This window comes from Mesoplodon bidens, assembly GCF_964165515.1.
Source record: "Mesoplodon bidens genome assembly, chromosome: 1".
Lineage (NCBI taxonomy): Eukaryota > Metazoa > Chordata > Mammalia > Artiodactyla > Ziphiidae > Mesoplodon > Mesoplodon bidens.
This window is the reverse complement of record NC_138176.1, coordinates 120829118-120848974: the sequence shown is the minus strand read 5'-3', so window position 1 is coordinate 120848974 and position 19857 is coordinate 120829118.

Here is a 19857-nt window from a genome sequence, read left to right as displayed (position 1 = left end):
TATTAACATGACCTCTAAGTCTCCAAAAGGGAGACATATTTTGCATTTTTTCCCCAAACTTATTTTACTATGGAATACTTTATTTGTTTCCTTAACACTTTCAGGATTAATATTCTAAGGAACAAATTTCGGGAAGTGCTATTGTAGAATCCTAATTTATAGATCCAATTCACCCAAAAATAATGGAGACCAAAAGTCATCTTTCAAAGCATCCCCTGAGACCTTTCTAGGTTACTCTCACTGTCCCTCGACAAGCCATAAGAGCTGGTTCAAATGACTAAATAAAATATCCCATAACCTAAATGTCTGGATAAATGATGGGGCCGGGGGGACACAGAGGACAACTGGGGAGCAGGGGAAGGTTAGGGTGCAAGTAGAAAAAATTACAATGACTTGAGTTCCAGATTGTCCTGAAAAGTCATAAGAGTGGTCTGGTTGAACAAAATGATTATTTACTATGAGGATGCAGAGCTTTCTCCCACAGCCAAAGCGTGGACTCTGGGACCCAAGGACAAGTTGGAACTGGACACCTGGATGCCACCAAGGCTCCTTCTCTGTCCTAAGTGCCCCCTTCATCCTTCAGTCTCTCAGTAGACCTATGTTTTTGCTTCTTGGCTGGCAAGATGGAAAATACAGTTGCCAGCAGTTCCAGAGTTTATGTGTCACTGTCCAGTCATGAGGACTGAGACTCAACTGACTTAATCCCAAATTCCTGAAAAAGGGATATTGGTCAGGCTGCTAGCCACTGGTGAGAACACTGGGTGGGTCACAGCGCATGCCAGTCACACCACGACGGTGTTGGGGGGAGGGGTGCAGTATGGATGCCCACATCCAGGTGGGGAGCTGGGCAGATCACCCAAAAGATGGCTGTTCCATCTTTTGGAACAAGGATCCATCCTGTGTACATCTGCTTTGTAAAAGCACTTTCTCACCTTCTACGTACATAAAGAAATACGATTTTTTTTTTGATGACTCGGGAACTTTCAGTTCTTCAGAATCATGATCCAGAACAGTGACTCTCCTCCCCTGACCTGTAGATGTGTCCTGTGGAAGGGACGCTGCAGACTGTGCTAGCCATTTCTGAAGATGATTTCACCCAAGTAACATGAGATGAGCTTGCATTTTTTAAAGAATGATTTGTTTCTTTCCCCTAAAATTTGAGTCCATGGAGGGAAATTTGGTTAATTAACAATATTTGTTTTGGGACACTGGTTGTTTAAAGCTTCACTGGGCAAGATTTCAGTTGTTTTCTGCTATTACATCCTCCATATTTAACGCCGTCGTTTTGAAAATGGATTGACTTCAGAAGTATTTTTCTCTTGCTTTGGAGATTTTTCACATTGGCCCAAATGGGTTTTTATTTTCCATTTTAATTTATACAGTATAAATATGATGTTGGACTTCTTTGGAGTTAACAGTTTCACTGTGCAGATGTTTCTTGAAAGCCTTTTCAATTCACAGGGTTGGTTAAAAAAAAATTTTATTTATTTTTTATTAGCCTGGCTGCCTGCCAGGGGTAGGTGGGGAAACTGTTCCATTTTGCATAAAACTGTAAGATTTTCTTTCCCTGTTCTTTCCCCACCCCCAGCCAGCTACATGATTATTAGGATTAAAGATGCCATAGTGACATCTTGTGGTCAGCTGCCAGAGACACAGCAAACAGTGGTCATGGTGGGATGACAGAAGTGATCTGTTCATTCTCCCATAAGTATTTCGTGATTTACTTTATTTGCTTTTTATTTACCAGTTGGCTCAAATCACCCTAGATTTCCAGGTTGTTTTGCTTTACGGAAAATACTGAACTTTACCCCCATAGGAAGGATAAACATGCTGTGTTCTGGAAGGGGAAAGAAGCACATAACTCTTACTTTTTGGCTTTTTGTTGGACCCCCTCATGAAAACAATGTTGCACAAGCTACTCAGTAATAACTCTGAAAAATACCCAAATCTTCTCCCTAAAAGCGGACAGGAAAGAGTGATTCTAAATAAGCTCTCATTCTTTATTCTAATTCTCAGCTTTCAGAAACTAACAGGCGGTTTGTTTACTTCACTTGTTTAGTATTTAGATGAAAACCTATAAATAATAACCCTCCAATCTTTATTTCCTCTCCCTAACTAGTGTCAATGGAGATAAAAACCTGCTTGCATAATTCTTGACTTTTAAAAGAAAAATGTAGCAAATATTATACAGAAAAAAAATTATGCTTACCAGAAATTTTGTAAAACGTAGAAAATATGATGTAATGTTAGAAGAGCAAAACACCAAGTTATATATCAGTTGAGGTCCTATATACATATCAATGTGAAGATCAGCATGGGTGTAGAAGTCTACACAAGTGTGGATATAAATGTCAATATCAAGGTCCATGTGGAGGAGGGCATAGATGCAGAAACAAGCCCAGAAAAAAACATATATACTAACAAACATTTTCTGTTTCATAGCATTATAACTAATAACTAATATTTACTTTCTTATGCTGTTCTCGATTATCTATTTTTTCTTGACTGAACATATATTAAAATCATAATCAGGAAAAATACTTGGCAATTTTTTTTAAAGGATCAATGTTCTGTTTGTTTATATGTAAAATATCTCCATTTCAGGATGACACAGAAACATGAAAAAAATTCCTGCAAAGTGAGACGCATAGTAATGCACTGAGATGAGGGAACCGGAGTGAATCATAGATCAAAGTCACTCAGGGAGAGCTAAAATGCTTGGCATTCCAGAAACCTAAAGGTCTGTCCTGTCTCTTAGGTGCCTTCCCTGTGGAGCTGAGGATACGGGGTCTCTCTGGTGTATGGGGCCACTCTCTGCAGGAGAGGTTTGCCAAGGCCTCCAGAGAAACTGTGAAATAGTTCAAGTTTGTCTTTGGTGCAAAATGTGCATCTCTTTTTTCAGTACCTAATGTATACCAGGTGCTTTGCTAGAATCTTGACATATGTTAGTACTAAGATTGACAATTCTCCAAGGTATCTATAAAAGTGAGAAAAGTGAGAGTTGGAGAAATTAAGTGCCCCAAATCACACAACTGGTCAGACTGGGATTTGAACTCAGTCTCAGTGGGCTCTAAAGCCCCTGCTCTTTACACTACACCTGCCTCTCACCGCCCTTTTCAGCAGATGAAATACTTTACACACACCTTTAGTGTCTCAGATCTCCAGAATCATAAAAGCAAATTCCTTTAGAAGCCATTGAAATATATCCTGAGAAGAACTCCTGTCAGGTGCCCCTCAAATTCCACTGTTATGGTGAACACCTTTATCCACATGCTCCTCGTGTTTCCATAAGAGAAGAGGTTTTCTTCTCCACTCCCCCCAAAAAAGAGTGGTAAATCCTTCTGGTTGCCTCTCTTCCCCATCACTCACTCGACCCCCTAGGGAGAGTAGTGTGATATTTCAGTGGTGATACTTGTGAGAATCTAACATCCTTTGGATCACATGAACAAAGGGGCAGGACACCTGACTGTAAAGGTAACACATACAGCCATCAGTCCTCTCTTCGTTAACCAATGTGTTATACAAAGCCAATAAAATATTAACTTTTCACATTAAATAAGTTAATTCTAAAGTTTAGTTGGAAAAATAAATAGGCAAAAGTAGCCGAGAAAATTCTGAAAAAGAATAATTACCAGATTTTTTCCAAATCAAAGTATATTATAAAGCTATAGTGATTAAAAGTGTATAGTGCTGATACATGAATAGACCAAGTGATCAATGAAAGAGAATAAAAAGTCCATAAATAGACCTAAAAGCACATGGAAATTTAGTATGTGATAAATTTAATATAGCTTAAAGAACAGTATCTCAAATCCATGGAGAAAAGATACGTTTTTCAATTAAAGGCTTTAGGACAACTGGATGGCCATCTAAAATAAAGTTGGATCCCATACCTCACAACTTCACCAGGAAAAATTCCGAGTGGTACAAAAATTTAAATGTAAAAAAGAATAGCATATGACAAGTGACATAAGAAACCATGGGAGAATTAGTTAATAATCTCAGAGTGCAGAATACCTTTGCATTTATGACACACACGAAACACAGAAGTCACAACGTTCTGCAGAAAAAATCAAAGACAAATGACAAAACTGGAAGGAAAAAATATTTATAATAGACACCATGATAATTTTTCGAAATATATAAAGAATTCCTAAAAATCAACAAGGAACAAACCAATGGCCCAATTAAAAACTAGGCAAATGATTTGCAGCAACATGGATGGACCTAGAGATTATCATACTAAGTGATGTAAGTCAGAAAGAGAAAGACAAATATATCACTTATATGTGAAATCTAAAAAAATGATACAAATGAACTGATCTACAAAACAGAAATCGACCCACAGACATAGAAAACAAACTTAAAATTACCAAAGGGGAAAGTGGGGAGGGATAAATTAGGACTTTGGGGTTAACAGATACACACTACTATATACAAAATAGATAAACAGCAAGGACCTACTGTATATTCAATATCTTGTAATAACCTATAATGGAAAAGAATCTGAAAAAGAATGTGTGTGTATATAAATATATATATTTATATATATATATATATATACACACACACACATATGTATAACTGGATCAATTTGCTGTACACCAGAAACTAACGCAACATTATAAATCAACTATACGTCAATATAAGTAAATACATAAATAAATTTTAAAATAGGCAAATGATATGAACCAACTCTTCCCAGCACAGAAAAGACAGAAGGTTCTTAAAACATCTGAAAAGGGGTTCAATGTCACTCACAATTGGAGAGATGTACTTTACAACTATCAGGGAGCGTCGTTTTGCACCCGGCCCGTTGGCAGACCTGAGACTTTGGTAGGAGACTGTGCTGGTGAGGTTGTGAGGAAAGAGGCCTGCTCCTACACTGCCGGCAGAAGTGGAAATCAGAACAGCCCCTGTGAAGGGCAGTCTGTGAATGCCCATATCCTTTGACCCAGCCATTCCACTCCCAGGAATTTATAGAACAAAAGATGCTCCCGTATGCAAAATGACTTAAGTACATGGTCATTCATTGCAGCAATGTTTAAACAGCAAAAAGCTGAAAACATCAACCGAATATTGGTTAAGTAAGTTATAATACACCCACCTAAAAGGCTACCATGCAGCTATAAAAGAAGAAAAGGATGACACTCTTTATGGGTGGGTATAGATCATCTCCATGAGATATTGTTAAGGTAAAATTCAGGGCTTAAAAGTGCATAGACTGTGCTTTCATCTTGTGTTACAAATCAAAAAAGGAATGCACTGAATATACATATCGGCTGATGTTTACATAATCTCTCATTTGAAGAAGTGCTAACAGTGTTTAGTTAAATAGCCAGAAAGGGGCTTCCCTGGTGGCGCAGTGGTTGAGAGTCCGCCTGCTGATGCAGGGGACACGGGTTCGTGCCCCGGTCCGGGAGGATCCCACATGCCGCGGAGCGGCTGGGCCCGTGAGCCATGGCCGCTGAGCCTGCACGTCCGGAGCCTGTGCTCCGCAACGGGAGAGGCCACAAGAGTGAGAGGCCCGCATACTGCAAAAAAAAAAAAAAAAAATAGCCAGAAAGAATGACCTCTGAATGTCTCAACTCACTCAACATGATGAGACCTTCGTGATGCTCAGGGCTATGCTCTCCACCTGAAGGTCAGAGAAGACTAATAGCAGAGGCGTGAACAGTACCCTCGGGGAGGCCCGAGCACTCCAACTACCGTGTCCTCCCCAGAACGGGGGGATCTTTTCAAACCATGTGGACACTTTTTTCTTAATTAATTGATACAAATCTGATACATTGATACATTCTCATCAACAACATATTTACATTCATCTTAAGATAAAAATAATGATTTATTTTTCCCCAAGGAAGATGCACCATATGGGGCTGAGATCTCAGATACTCACAGATATATGGTGGCCTTCACCCAGTTTTGGCAGCAAGAGAGAATTGCTTGGGATCCATGCTTACATCTTTAACTACCCAACTTTTTATGCTTGATCTTTCCTCCTGAATTCCAAATAATAACAAAAATAACTGAGATTTGTTGCACGCCAGGCATTTTGATTAGATGCTCACGGCAATCCTAGGATGTGAAGATCATTATTATCCTCATTTTAAAAACACAGAAGCTGGACTTCCCTGGTGGCGCAGTGATTAAGAATCTGCCTGCCAAGGCAGGGGACACGGGTTCAAGCCCTGGTCTGAGAAGATCCCACATGCTGTGGAGCAACTAAGCCCATGCGCCACAACTACTGAGCCCGCGTGCCACAACTACTGAAGCCCACGCGCCTAGAGCCCGTGCTCCACAAGAAAAGCCACTGCAATGAGAAGCCCGCGCACCGCAACGAAGAGTAGCCCCCGCTCGCCGCAACTAGAGAAAGTCATCGCGCAGTAGTGGAGACCCAACGCGGGCAAAAATAAAAAATTAAAATAAATAAATAAATAAATAAATAAATAATAAAGACGTGGAAGCTGAGGCTCAGAGGGTTAAATGTTTGCTCAGCATCACACAAGCTAAAAAGCAGAAAGGCTGAAGTTCCACCACAGATGGATCGGACGCCAAAGTTATTTCTCTTTATCTGTATCAAGCAACTTTCAATTCTCTCTGCACTGTTGTTTTTTGGGGGTTTTTTTAAATGTATTTTTGGCTGCGTTGGGTCTTCGTTGCAGTGCGTGGGCTTCTCAATGTGGTGGCTTCTCTTGTTGTGGAGCATGGGCTCTAGGCACACGGGCTTTAGTAGTTGTGGCACATGGGCTCAGTAGTTGTGGCTCACGGGCTCTAGAGCACAGGCTCAGTAGTTGTGGTGCACGGGCTTAGTTGCTCCACGGCATGTGGGATCTTCCCGGACCAGGGCTCGAACACGTGTCCCCTGCATTGGCAGGTGGATTTAACCACTGCGCCACCAGGGAAGCCCTGCACTGTTCTTTAATGCCTTCTTTATTTGGTTCTCTTTCTAGTGCTCCTCCATGACATATCAAACCTTATACATTCCTCTGGCTTCAATGTCTACAAATTCTAGTGGTTCTCAATCCGAGCTGCACATTGGACTCTCTTGGAGAGATTTTAAAACATACCCACCGGGCTTCCCTGGTGGTGCAGTGGTTGAGAGTCCGCCTGCCGATGCAGGGGACACGGGTTCGTGCCCCGGTCCGCGAAGATCCCACATGCCGCGGAGCGGCTGGGCCCGTGAGCCATGGCCACTTAGCCTGCGCGTCTGGAGCCTGTGCTCCACAACAGGAGAAGCCACAACAGTGAGAGGCCCGTGTACCGAAAAAAAAAAAAAAATACCCACCAGAACTCACCCACAGATACTTTGTTTTCATTGGTCTGGGATGGATGGGATCTAGGAATCAGTGTTTTCAACCCCTTCCTCCACTCCATGTGTGTTTTATTCAACTTTGCATCCTCAGTGCCTAGTAGGCACTCACTAAATATTTGTTAAATGAATGAATGAATGGATGATGAATGAATGAATGAAAGAAGGAAGGAAGGAACGAACGAATGAACGAACTTCAGGGTAAGGTAGGAGCCAAAATTGTTTTTGACAATAAAGCAAGAGCAGTTTTGAAAGTCCTAGGCTAGGTCATAAATGCAGAGTCATTTTGATCTCCTTCTGGGACGCTGAAGAAGAAGGAAGCTGCATCCCTGTAACCGGCTCCATTTCCACACAATGGAAAACTATAAATAGCAGCCCTGAATCACATGAGGGTTATGTAATATAAGGTTCACAGAACAGGCTGCCTTTATCACTCAGGCTTAAGTTGCACTGAAATGGAAACTCAGCTGATGCCCTATGTATTAGTTTCTCCAAAAGATGAAAGTCTCTGGCATTTGCCCAGACCATCTATTTCCATTGCCCAGGTTTGAGGCCGGTTGCCAGGGCCTTTCTTGATAAGGAATTCCTGCTGTCTTTCCAGAGAACAAGTAGGCAATTTCAGCAGAAGAATTATTTTTATTTGCAAAGATAAGACCAGAACTTCCCCTGATCAAGTGAAAAGACCGTGTATATCAGCTTTTCAGACACTTGGGAACACTGGATCATAAGCCTCCAGTGAGAAGATACATAGGCCACACTCGTGTGTACAGTTCCGGAGAGGTCACCCCTGCTTGTTCCCGTAGAGATTTGCTGATCATCTGAAATCCTTTGGTGAGACACTCAAATCCACTGTGTGCAATTTAGAACGGGTTTGTCATCCTCTATAAAATGATAAGGTACCTGGCCTGCCGAGGAAAGGGATCCGTGAGCTACTTCTGAATACACAATTGATTCTCACTGGTTAATAAAGGGGAACTTTGGAATAAATGTTTCCATGAGCCAAAGCGTAAGGATGTGGTGGCAGAGATGGGCACCCACATTCTCCTTTTCTTCTTCAACGCCCAACTAGCCCTCATTTCCCATCCTGGCTTGCAGTTAGGCATGGACATATGACCGTGTCTTAGATGATGGAATGTGACAAGTGAGGTGTGCCGTGTCCACACCTGGCCAGGCACATTGCTCCATGTTTTTATCTGCCTTCTGGATGGCTGGTATGGAGATGCCTGCTAGGGCAATTCTAGAAGCCACGGGATGAAGATGCTAGAGCATCACCCGTCTGGGTCCCTGAATGACTGCCTATAGGAGAGTCATCCTGTCATCCTTTTCATTACCCAGTGCTCTCATCAGAGCAAGAAATACACTTCTTGGGAATTCCCTGGCGGTCCAGTGGTTAGGACTTGACGCCTCCACTGTAGGGGGCACAAGTTCAATCCCTGGTCGGGGAACTAAGATGCCACGCGGCGTAGCCAAAAAAAATAAAATAAAATAAAACTTCTCTTGTGTTTGTGCCATTTTACACTATAGGTAGGCAGTGAGCCTTCCCTATCTAATTATAGATGTCATGAACATATCATTACACTTTAGCATCAAGGACAGGAATCCCTCATTTGCTTTAGAAGAAAAGATCTCACAAAATGGCTTACTCAAAACGATTCTGCCAGACTGCCTTTGCCCCCAGGTGGCCCTGGGAGTTGATAAGCTCAGAATTCTTGTCTGAAACCAGATGGGGATGTTTTTAGGGATCATCTGGCTTACCTCTAACGTGGATGAGCAATTTTTCCAAATTTCATCTCAAAACACAGACACTCTATGCAAGGACTTTAGCAAAGGCCTGAACTGGAAGAAAGGGATACTTCAAGTAAAATTCACATTGCACAACAGATGGGTCTCTGGAACAGTTGATCAAAATTGAAATTTTTATCAAACTGATCATATGTCAAGAAAATAACAAAGAATCTTTTAAGACCTTTTTGCAATTCAAATAATCACAATCCACATTCCCCACCTAAGTACTTTTTGAAATATCATAGACTAGTAATTCTTTTAGTGAAACACAACCTAGATTTTTCAGAAGCTGTAATGATTTCCACGATATCACTGAAGCGAGAGCGGAGGTGGAGTGGAGAAAGAAGAAAATAGAACACTTAGATGAAAGTGAAAATAATCCTCAGCCCAGAAATCCACTATGGTACAGCAGAAAGGATTCCTGGGCAAGAAAGTAGGCGAAGAGTGTTCGGTGCCCAGACACTGGATAAATGAGCAGAACTCGTTGGTGAAGTTGGTAGAATGCTCTAGAATTCTATTCCAGAGATAGAATGATAATGATAGATGATGCTTGCTTGGCATCTATTGCCAAATGTAAATGTCTGGCCATAGAAGAGAGGGGAACTCGGACCCCAGCTGATTCCCTTCCAACTCCAGATGAGGGGCAGGAGTGAAGGGGGTTGATAAAGTACGGTGCTTACTTGGGAAAATAGGTGAAAACTCACTCTGCAGAAGAGCTCCAACATCAAATAAACATAAAACGAGTTCTCCAAGTATGAGGGGAAAAAGTACGCTCTTAAAATTCAAGATCCTGGCAGGAAGGAAGGGATTACTGAGCTAAGAAGAAATCTATCCTTCCTCTGTGTAAGAGAGAAGATCTGGCACAGACTGTAGGACCTCACTCAAACTTTACTACTCTAGAAACTTTGTATAAGTCTCTCCTCAGCCATCAGGCCAAATCTGAACCCAGTGACTTTGGAAAGCTTCCCAAATGAGCCTTTCAGCAGTTTTGTATGCTGTTGAGAAAGGAGAGGCAGTGTAGCTGTGGCTGTAGAGCAGGGAAACCCAAATTCTTGATTGCCCCCCCATTGATAAAACACTATTGAGCACATGACATATGTGTAGCTATGGATTCAGAAAGTATATATGTGCACTACTGCATGTAACACTAACATATTATACATCATGGAAAACATATTCCCAATAAAAGAAATGTTACAAGGATACATCAAAATATTTTCTTTTTGCACCCTATGTGGGTTGTCTTGTACATGTTGGACTCTACCACCTTCAATCTTGGTCCTGGAACAGAGCCCTTATCTTCACAGGAGTGACTACAGTATGAAAAGGAGAATAATGCTGCACTCAAGTCTGTTGCCCAAGTAACCAAAAGAGTCATGTGGAAATGGAACTCCTTAAGGGGCTAACTCATGTTTCATTTCTAGGGCTAGCAGGGTGCCCTAGGACACCAAGGACATGCTGGGTCTTCAGTGATGCTTGTTGAATTCAAACATGATCGAGTAAATGACTGAACAATCAAACGAATGCATGACAAACAAAATTTTTAAGCTACAGGAGAAACACAATATTTAAGGCGTAATTCTCACTTGTCAATGAAAAATCTCCATTGCTGGAGGAGTGCACATCTTCTGCCTGGCCTACAGTCTGGAATTCCCAGGACCAGAAATCAGCTAAAGTTCTTTCCAATTTCTCATCAGGAGCTTTTCTTCAAAGGCCTTTGAGGTCTAGGTGGGTACCACAGAGGCCAGAAGAAGACCAAGTAAGGCCACAGGGAGAAGTGATGGAAACTGGCTAAATGAAGGATGATGCATAGGGCCTGATGAGGGTGATCATATTTGCCTCTGTTAGGCCAAGTGTTTTCTTCTCTGGGTGTCTAATGGTTTTGTGACTCGTCTCATCAGCTACATTGTAAACCTAAACAGGTCTGGGAACATAGGGTGTTTCTTCTTCTTCTGTCCGCTCCATGGTCTGGTGGAATGAGAACTAGACTTGGAATCCAAACCTACATGTCTTCTACCCAACTAGCTAGATGGCCTTAGACAAGACACTTAACCTCTGTGATCCTCAGTTTCCTTATCCAGCCAATAAGGATAGTACTACCTCACTCAACAGGCTGTTCAAAAGAGCAAAGAAGACTTTTGCAAACTGTGGTACTGTATACAAATGTAAGGAATTACTACTATAATTAAAGCAGAGAATAAATACATGTTGAAACGCCTTGAACTGAATAGAGAGGTGATGCAATCCTTTACACTAGGCAAAAAATCAATACGTGCCTCTACTTAAGACTCCTTTTAAAAATAACACATATAGAGAATATATTTATACACATAGAAAAAAACTTAAATATACATATATATAGAGAGAGAGCAAGCTAATGCATACATCAACACATCACATTATTGTCACCAATGGATTGGAAATATTGAACGTTTGTGATATTATGGTAAATAAACAAGCATTGATTAATGTTTTTCCATTTTACAGTTTAAAATATATGTTAATTGTATATGTGTTTTATTGGGACATGCAATATACCCATTATAAAATACTGTATCCTAAACACCATAATGGTTATCACTGGAATATTTCTGCTAGTAGAATTACTCTTAAATTTTATTTTCTTCTTTGTGCTTTTCTCTATTTTCCAAATCTTCTTTAATAAACACATCACACAACTTTTTTTTTGATTCTGAAGTATTTAAAAAGAAAAAACAATCACCCTTTTATACCTGACTTACATCTGTCTTGGACTGGTGGGTGACCACAGACTTTTGTAAGAAAATTTACAAACAATAATGAGGGAATTCCCTGGCGGTCCAGTGGTTAGGACACCACGCCTAATCTGTCTGTATATGCTACTTTGGGGTAAAAACAGAGAGGTATAACAATATACATTCATATTTACTTGCATAAAGAAAATATCAGGGGGGAAGGAGAGGTGGGAACCCAGGTGATGAGGACAAGAAAGAAGCAGGACTGTGTGTACTTTTCGTTATACTGTTTGAATTTTTAAAATATCATGTGCAAGTAATAACTAGCCTAAAATGCACATATTATAAGAGCTCCTGACCTTTGTTCTGGGGAGTCAGGCCTCACAGTGGGTCTGTGCTACAGGCTGCCATCACCAGTGGAGAGATGGATGTGCGGGCCTGGGCGGCGTGGAGGCACCAGGCTGGTCCTGGACTCGCTCTCCTCAGCCTGCTGTGTAGTCGTGCTTAAGATTTATCTGCTTCCTGTGGCAGCGCGGGTCCCCGGCTGCACACTGCCTACGTTCTCTGCTCCAACCCAGCACGGCTCTTGGTCGCCAGTTGGTCACATTGAACACAGCTGGCTATGTTTCAGGGACTCACCCTGTTCAATACACTTTCCAAGCCAGGCTCAGTACAAATTAAAAAACAAACAAACAAAACAAAAACACGTTCCCTTTATAGGCTTGCGTTCAGATGAGTCTGAGATACAGTTGAGCTAGAAAAGCCTGGGAGGTGCCCCCAGTGTGGCCAGGCCCCCTCCATGCTCCCAGGTAGGAAGGATCTGCAGCAAATAGAGCCTCAGACTTCCTCTTGGGAGTCCATTTACTCTAATGGGAAATGCTGACATAGGGTTCCTGACTAGCCAACTGCAAGCTGCCTTCTGCACATGCTCTGTCGAGGGGATGTGGGTTGCAGAATTTTGTCAATACAGGTAGGCTGGTCACATCTGGTGGCCCTCATCTGATCAGCAATGTTCCGTGAAACTCAGGGAAACATTAAAACTTTGTGAAAACTACATTAAAATTAGAAATGTCTATCCATGAGAACATACTATTGAAAAAAATGGCAAGACAAGACAAGGAATGGGAGAAGGTATTTACCACACGTATAACCAACAAAGAATTAGTATGTAGAACATAAGTAACTCCTATAAATCAGTAAGAACTAAACAATCAAAAAATAGGCAAACAAGCAGTACGCTCCATGGTCCCATGGATCTCTCTTGCTGCAACAGCGTTTGGAGGCCACAGACCCAGGGACGCCCCTCGCTCCAGCCTCCGACTACCCTCTAACGTTTCTTCCAGTCGCAACCCTCAGAATCAGCAGTTCAGGATCCTCGGCCTCGGGACCCGCCAACACCCTTTTCTGAGCTTAACTCCTTATTATGAACCAACCATGAGCTCCCAAATTGGTCAGAATGATTCCACCGAGGTGGAGGCCATTGTCCACCACCTAGTCAACCTGCATCTGCAGACCTCCTACACCTACCTCTCTCAGGGCTTCTATTTCCTCCGCAACGATGTGGCTCTGGAGGGCATGGGCCACTTTTTCCTCAAATTGGCCAACGAGAAGCGGGAAGTCTCCCAGTGTCTCTTGAAAATGCAAAAACAGTGCAGTGGCTGCATCCTCTTCCAGACGTGCAGAAGGCGCCCCAAGCTGAGTGGGGTAAAACCCAGGACGCTATGGAAGCCGCCATGCTCATGGAGAAGAACCTGAGCCGGGCCATTTTGGACCTGCATACCCTGGCTTCTGCCCACGCAGACTCCCACCTGTGTGAGTTCCAGGAGAGCCCGCGTCCTAGATGAGCAGGTGAAACTCATCAAGAACATGGGCGACCACCTGACCAACCACGGCAGGCTGGCTGGCGTCAGGCTGGGCTGGGCAATTATCTCTTCGAAAGGCTCGCCCTCAAGTACCACTAGGGGCTGACCAAAGCCCAGCGACCTTTGAGGAGCCCTCTGGTGTCAGGGCTTCTGCCTTAAGCCTTCTCTGCAGCCAGTAGGCAGCTTTTTAACTACCCTGGAGCCCTCTCCCAAACCTTGGACCAAGTGGAAACAATAAAGCTTTTCTGCAGAAAAAAAAAAAAAAATAGGCAAACAATTTTATACCTCTTAGGTAGTTAGAGGTGGAATGGCTCAGTCATACTCTGTGGTATATTTCCCTTTTTAAGGAACCAACAAATTTTTCTGAAAAATGGTTGCTAGTATGCAGAATTGCAATATATTTTTCATACTGATATTATATTCTGTAGTCTTGTAAAACTCATTTATTAGTTCTAGCTTTTTTTGTAGATTCCATAGGATTATCTATGTTGATGATCATGTTGTATGCAAATAAAGACAGTTTTATTTCTAAAAGGCAAGCAAGCAATTTACCAAAGGAAAACCTGGATGGTCAATAATATATAGAAAGACCCTCAGTCTCAAGGAAAGAAAACGAAAACTTCAGTGAAATATTGTTTTGGACTAATTAGATTAGCAAAATTGTAAAAGTCTGACAATCTTTTTTATTTATTTATTTATTTATTTATTTATTTATTTATTTATTTATTTATTTATGGCTGTGTTGGGTCTTCATTGCTGTGCGCGGACTTTCTCTAGTTGCAGTGAGCGGGGGTTACTCTTCGTTGCAGCGCACAGGCTTCTCATTGCTGGTGGTTTCTCTTGTTTCAGAGCACGGGCTCTAGGTGCACAGGCTTCTGTAGTTGTGGCACACAGGCTCAGTAGTTGTGGCTCGCGGGCTCTAGAGCGCAGGCTTCATTTCAGTACAGTAGTTGTGGCACACAGACTTAGTTGCTCTGTGGCATGTGGGATCTTCCCGGACCAGGGCTCGAACCCGTGTCCCCTGCATTGGCAGGTGGATTCTTAACCACTGTGTCACCAGGGAAGCCCTGACAATTCTTAATATTGGCTATTAAAACAATGGGAACACATACACTGTTGCTAGAAGTGTAAGTAGGTGTACCCACTTTGGAGAGCAATTTGGAGTTGAAGATATGCACAACCTATATATTAGGATGTAACTGGAAAAGAAAATCCATTCCAGGTCTTGAAAGGAATTTAATCAAAGGAATTGGTGACCTGTGGATTGAAAGAGCTGGGAAGTCAAACAGAAAACAGTGAGGGGACCAGGGACCAGCCATTTCAGGAACTCACTCCCATCTCAGTCTATTGAGACAAAAGACTGAGGCTACAGAAGACCAGGAGTTTGTTGGGGTCTCTAGGCAGAAGCTAGAACCAGGGTGGACCTGTGGAATGGGAGCCAGAGGTGCAGAAGCGACATCTGAGCAAGAGGCAGATACGCACTCTGACTTCTCTCTCCCGCCAGCGCCTCCCATTGGCTAAGCCCAGAAGCAAGCCAGGGGACACGGGAATCTGGGAAATGCAACCTATGGGGGTCAGGTCCCTGAGATGCAGAACAGAGCAGGGGAAGGACACGGAATGGGTCTGTACCCCCTACAAAAAAAGCCCTTGCACACTAGCAGATGGAGACATATATAATAAAACTTATAGCAGCGCTGTTCATAACAGCAAAATAGGAGAAACAAGTGTCAATTAATAGAAGAGATGAATAAATTATAGTAGAGTCATACAATGGAATGCTGTAGTAAAAGCAAATGAATTATAGCTACATTTATCAACATGGATGAATCTCACAAAGCCAAACAAAATAAATAAATGTCAGAATCATTAATGTTTATATAAAGCATAAAAGCATGCAATATGATGATGATGATGAAGATAGATATGTTGTAAAAGTATAGAGAAAAGTTGAAAAAGTGTAAGGAAATACATCTTTTTGAAAAAGAAAGGGAGATGTGGACAAAAAGAGATATACCGTGGGTTTCAAATGTAATAATAATGACACTGGGTAGTGGGTACACGGGGCCGCTGTATATTGCTATTGATAGTTACCTTAACTTTACAAAGGGGCCTGGAGGAGTGTAAGTCTGAGTGGCTGTTCTAAATGGCAGGAAGAGACTCCACTATCTTTGATTGGAGGCAGAGCTTGATGCCATTTGGCGAATGCGGACTGGCCCGAGAAACCCCTTCCAGCTCTCTCTCCCTTGGACCCAATCCAATTAGGCAAACAAACCTCGACCCCGCGAGCTCTAGCCGTGCGGTTTGGTCCCATCCCAGCAGCATCCTCCTGACTATCCTGCAGATATCGTGGGTAGGAGCTATGCTCCCGATAAGTCTTCAGTGTTAGCTTCTCAGGCCCCTCCGGCGGGCACTGGTTCTGTGTCTCACCATGGCAGGAAACACATTTCAGAGCTCTTCAAGGGTCCCCGTGAACCGCTCCCTGCCACTAGACTTGGGTTAGTTAGACGGTAGCATTCCCAAGCGTAGCCCAGCTCTCCAAAGATCACCATCCCCCAAATCTCTCTACTCTAAGCTTTTTCACTTTGCTTTTTTTTTTTTTTTTTTTTGCCTGAAGGATCTAAGCAGGGCCAGCTTCACAGGCATGTGACCTGTGCAGTCACAGGGGCCTCCACACTTGGAAAGGCCTTGGGGCTGGTTTAACGCTCTGTTGTTGCTGTCTGGAATTTAATACTTTTACTTTGCACCGGGCCCTGGAAATGCTGTAGCTTTATCCTGGGCCCAAGACTTGCGGGACAGGTTCTTAGAGCCATCTCCTTGTAAATCTGCGTATCAGGTATGGAATTCTGATAACTACTCTGACAACTACCTTACTGGCCGCAAGTCAAAAGAGGCAGGAACATCCCATTACATTTATTTACTTGCTTATAATCTGTCTTCCCAACAAGGTGTTGTAACGTCCACGAAGACGAGTTGAACGCTGTCCTCACGACCTAGTTATTCGGCTCATAAAACGTTTTCAATACTCATTGGAAGAACGAACATTTACAGAATCATTAAACCCATGCTTGTCCCAGAATTGTTTCCTAACAATAGTTTATATGAAAATCATACACCAGATTTTAGACAGAGGATATATTCTTGAAGAATGTGCATAACTCAATACTGATTTTTCCACAGAAGTTAATGGGAGATGCTTCCTCAAAATCCGCAACTATTGTACATTTTTGCTTTCATGCTGCTTTTTATTTTCTCAAGATTAACATTTTACAGGGTCCTTGCTCTAAAATGTGCCATGGGAACTGTTTGTTTGGCCTTCATGACATTAAAGCCAATCTGAAGTTCATTCCAAAATGCCAAATTCTCAGCCTATTTTTCAGCCCTAGCATTGTCACCCCCATTTAATGAGTGCTCAGGTGAGATTGCCTCAGAAGGTAAAAATACTTCAAAATATAAAACAGTCGATGTGAAAATAAGGAGAGTCAGGACTTTCCTGGCGGCCCAGTGGTTAAGACTCTGCGCTTCCAAGGCAGGGGGCGCGGATTCGATCCCTGGTCGGGGAACTAGGATCCCACATGCCCAGTGGCGTGGCCAAAAAAAAAAAAAAAAAGAAAAGGAAGTAAGGAGATTTATCACCACAGGCACCTGTAGGAGCTCTAATTCAGGGAAGCCACAGCCTGGCTGACACAATGCTGACAAAGGGCTGCAGGTATGTTTCCCCTGTCAAAGTGCCAGTCGGCAATGGCATACACCAGTTTTACAGTCCTCTTGGCTTGCCAACCTTCAAATGAACTTTCAAAAACTGGTGGTATTTCCATTATTTCAGATTCTATACGTGATCTTACACATACACTTATACTGACATTTGCATAATTAAATTCACACAAATGCCACCATACTGTGTGTCACTAGGTCACCTGTGTTTCAATGTGTCCATAAACACACGGCTCGGGCCTCCCTGGTGGCGCAGTGGTTGAAAGTCCGCCTGCGGATGCAGGGGATACGGGTTCGTGCCCCGGTCTGGGAGGATCCCATATGCCGCGGAGCGGCTGGGCCCGTGAGCCATGGCCGCTGGGCCTGCGCGTCCGGAGCCTGTGCTCCGCAACGGGAGAGGCCACGACAGTGAGAGGCCCGCATACCGCAAAAAGAAAAAAAAAAAAAAAAAAAAAAAAAAAAACACACGGCTCTACACTAAACAGAAGAACTAGTGGATGGTGAAGCAGCAAAGCAGCAGCGGCTCTGCAGCACCAGATGACCTGAAGTGGTTTTGGCAGCAAAATCAAACACAGGGATACTTCTTAAACGCAATTTGTTCCACATGGCAAATGATGGAAGAAGTGAAATATCTGACTAATACCTAATATTTAATTCCTAGACAAAACATTTCAGTGCAAATAGGGAAGTGCTTTATTTACTCTGATCCAAGTCAAAGGTAGCTGGATAATTAGTTTTCTTTAAACAACATTCAGCTTTTCTGACATCTCATTTTCCAAAAGCAGCTGTTAGCCAAATATAGTATTGTTTATTCACTCCCTGGAAGGCTGTTTTTAAAAAGAGCTTCTTCTGGTAAAAATATTGCATCACATAATTGGAGATAACAGGAAAAGTAGGAGTTGATGTTTGTATTTAAATAAACATCTGCTCAAAAGTCCAGTTTTCTGTTTGTGAATAACTGCTTTATTTTGTGCCATCAGGCACACTGAATGATTGCTGTTTATTCCTTGCTTTTTCAGCCATGCTAGGAAATATTCCAAACATGGTAACACATGAGATAGTTCTCTTGAAAAGGGATAAAAGAGATAAAGCTGAGTTCTTTGCCTTTTCCTTTATTATACATATGCCAGCTATTCCAGTGCCAGAGACCATATGAATATGTAATATTAACATCACAATGTTTATTACATGATACATACTTAAATTGCAGTTGGACAGTTTCTTTTTTTGTTTTTGTTTTTTAGAATGTGACTATTTAAAAATACCTGTAACACCTGAGTTAAACCCCCCATTACCCTCTGAAGGGAAGTAGAGAATGAAAATCGCTATTGCTCTTGCAAAGAACACGCTCAGCACCTCTCACTTACAATGTGCTTGGCTTGCATGTGCTACTTGCATTGTTGGCTATTTCACTTTTAATTTCGAACAACTGAAAATCTACGCAACGTTCTCTGATCTGACTTCTATTTTCTCCTCACTGATTACTTGGGTTCTCTCCTGTCTGCACATTTTATCCTTAAAATACATAATTTCTTTCTTGAAGCCATTATTGACTCCCAGCTTCACTGTCAGAGGCAATCTAAAACAGAGTAGAAGTCTCTTTAAATTGGAAGTCAGAAAACCTAGGTTCTGTTTCTCACTCTGTTGCTGAAATCTGTAGGTTCCTCCTTGGGAAAATAAGGATTGAACCGAACAATGTCCAAGATCCCGTTCAATTCTAAAATTTTATTTCACTAACTTGGAAATGAGATTTGTTGCAAGTGGGTGGGTGGGTCACAGAGTGAATGCCAAAATTTGGGGGGAGGGAGGTGAGAAGTTGGCTCTTTAAAGTTATCCAAGCTGCTAGAACCTTCTGTTGGCATGGGTAACTAAGAGCTCTGAACATATAAATAACACTGCATTTGTCATCCAGTCTGTGTGGCTTCAGATTGATGTTGACTGGTCTAAAATGCTTCGTGCTCACCAGGGAAACTGCAATCTTTCTATGTCCTGAACCATTTTCCATTAGTGCCTATGCATGAGAAGTAATTCAAACAAGAAGCCAAAAAGCATTTCTAAAACTATGTTCAAATTCTAGCAAGAAGATTTAAGATGGAGCAAATGTTCTGCTTCCCACTTGGATCTTTGAAGCAGTGAATGCAGTTCATGAAGAATAGATTTGTATTTTCTTGCACATAAATATGTCTGTCATGATACCAGAACCATTGAGACAAATGGCTATGGTCGGTTGGGAAATGTATCTTTTCTGTCCATATTATAAAGTATGTTTTATGGTATAATTATTCTTGTGGTTTTATAGTTAAGGGCATTTTTATAGTATAGGAAGCTTCTGTCTATTGAAATAGCATAGGCCACTTAATTATTATAAAGCTCTTTACAAATACAAAAAACTACTAATACTCATTAGGAAACAAATTCTCCCCAAACATTCTGCTTTTGTCATTGCATTATTTCCTTAACAGAAAAGTATAGC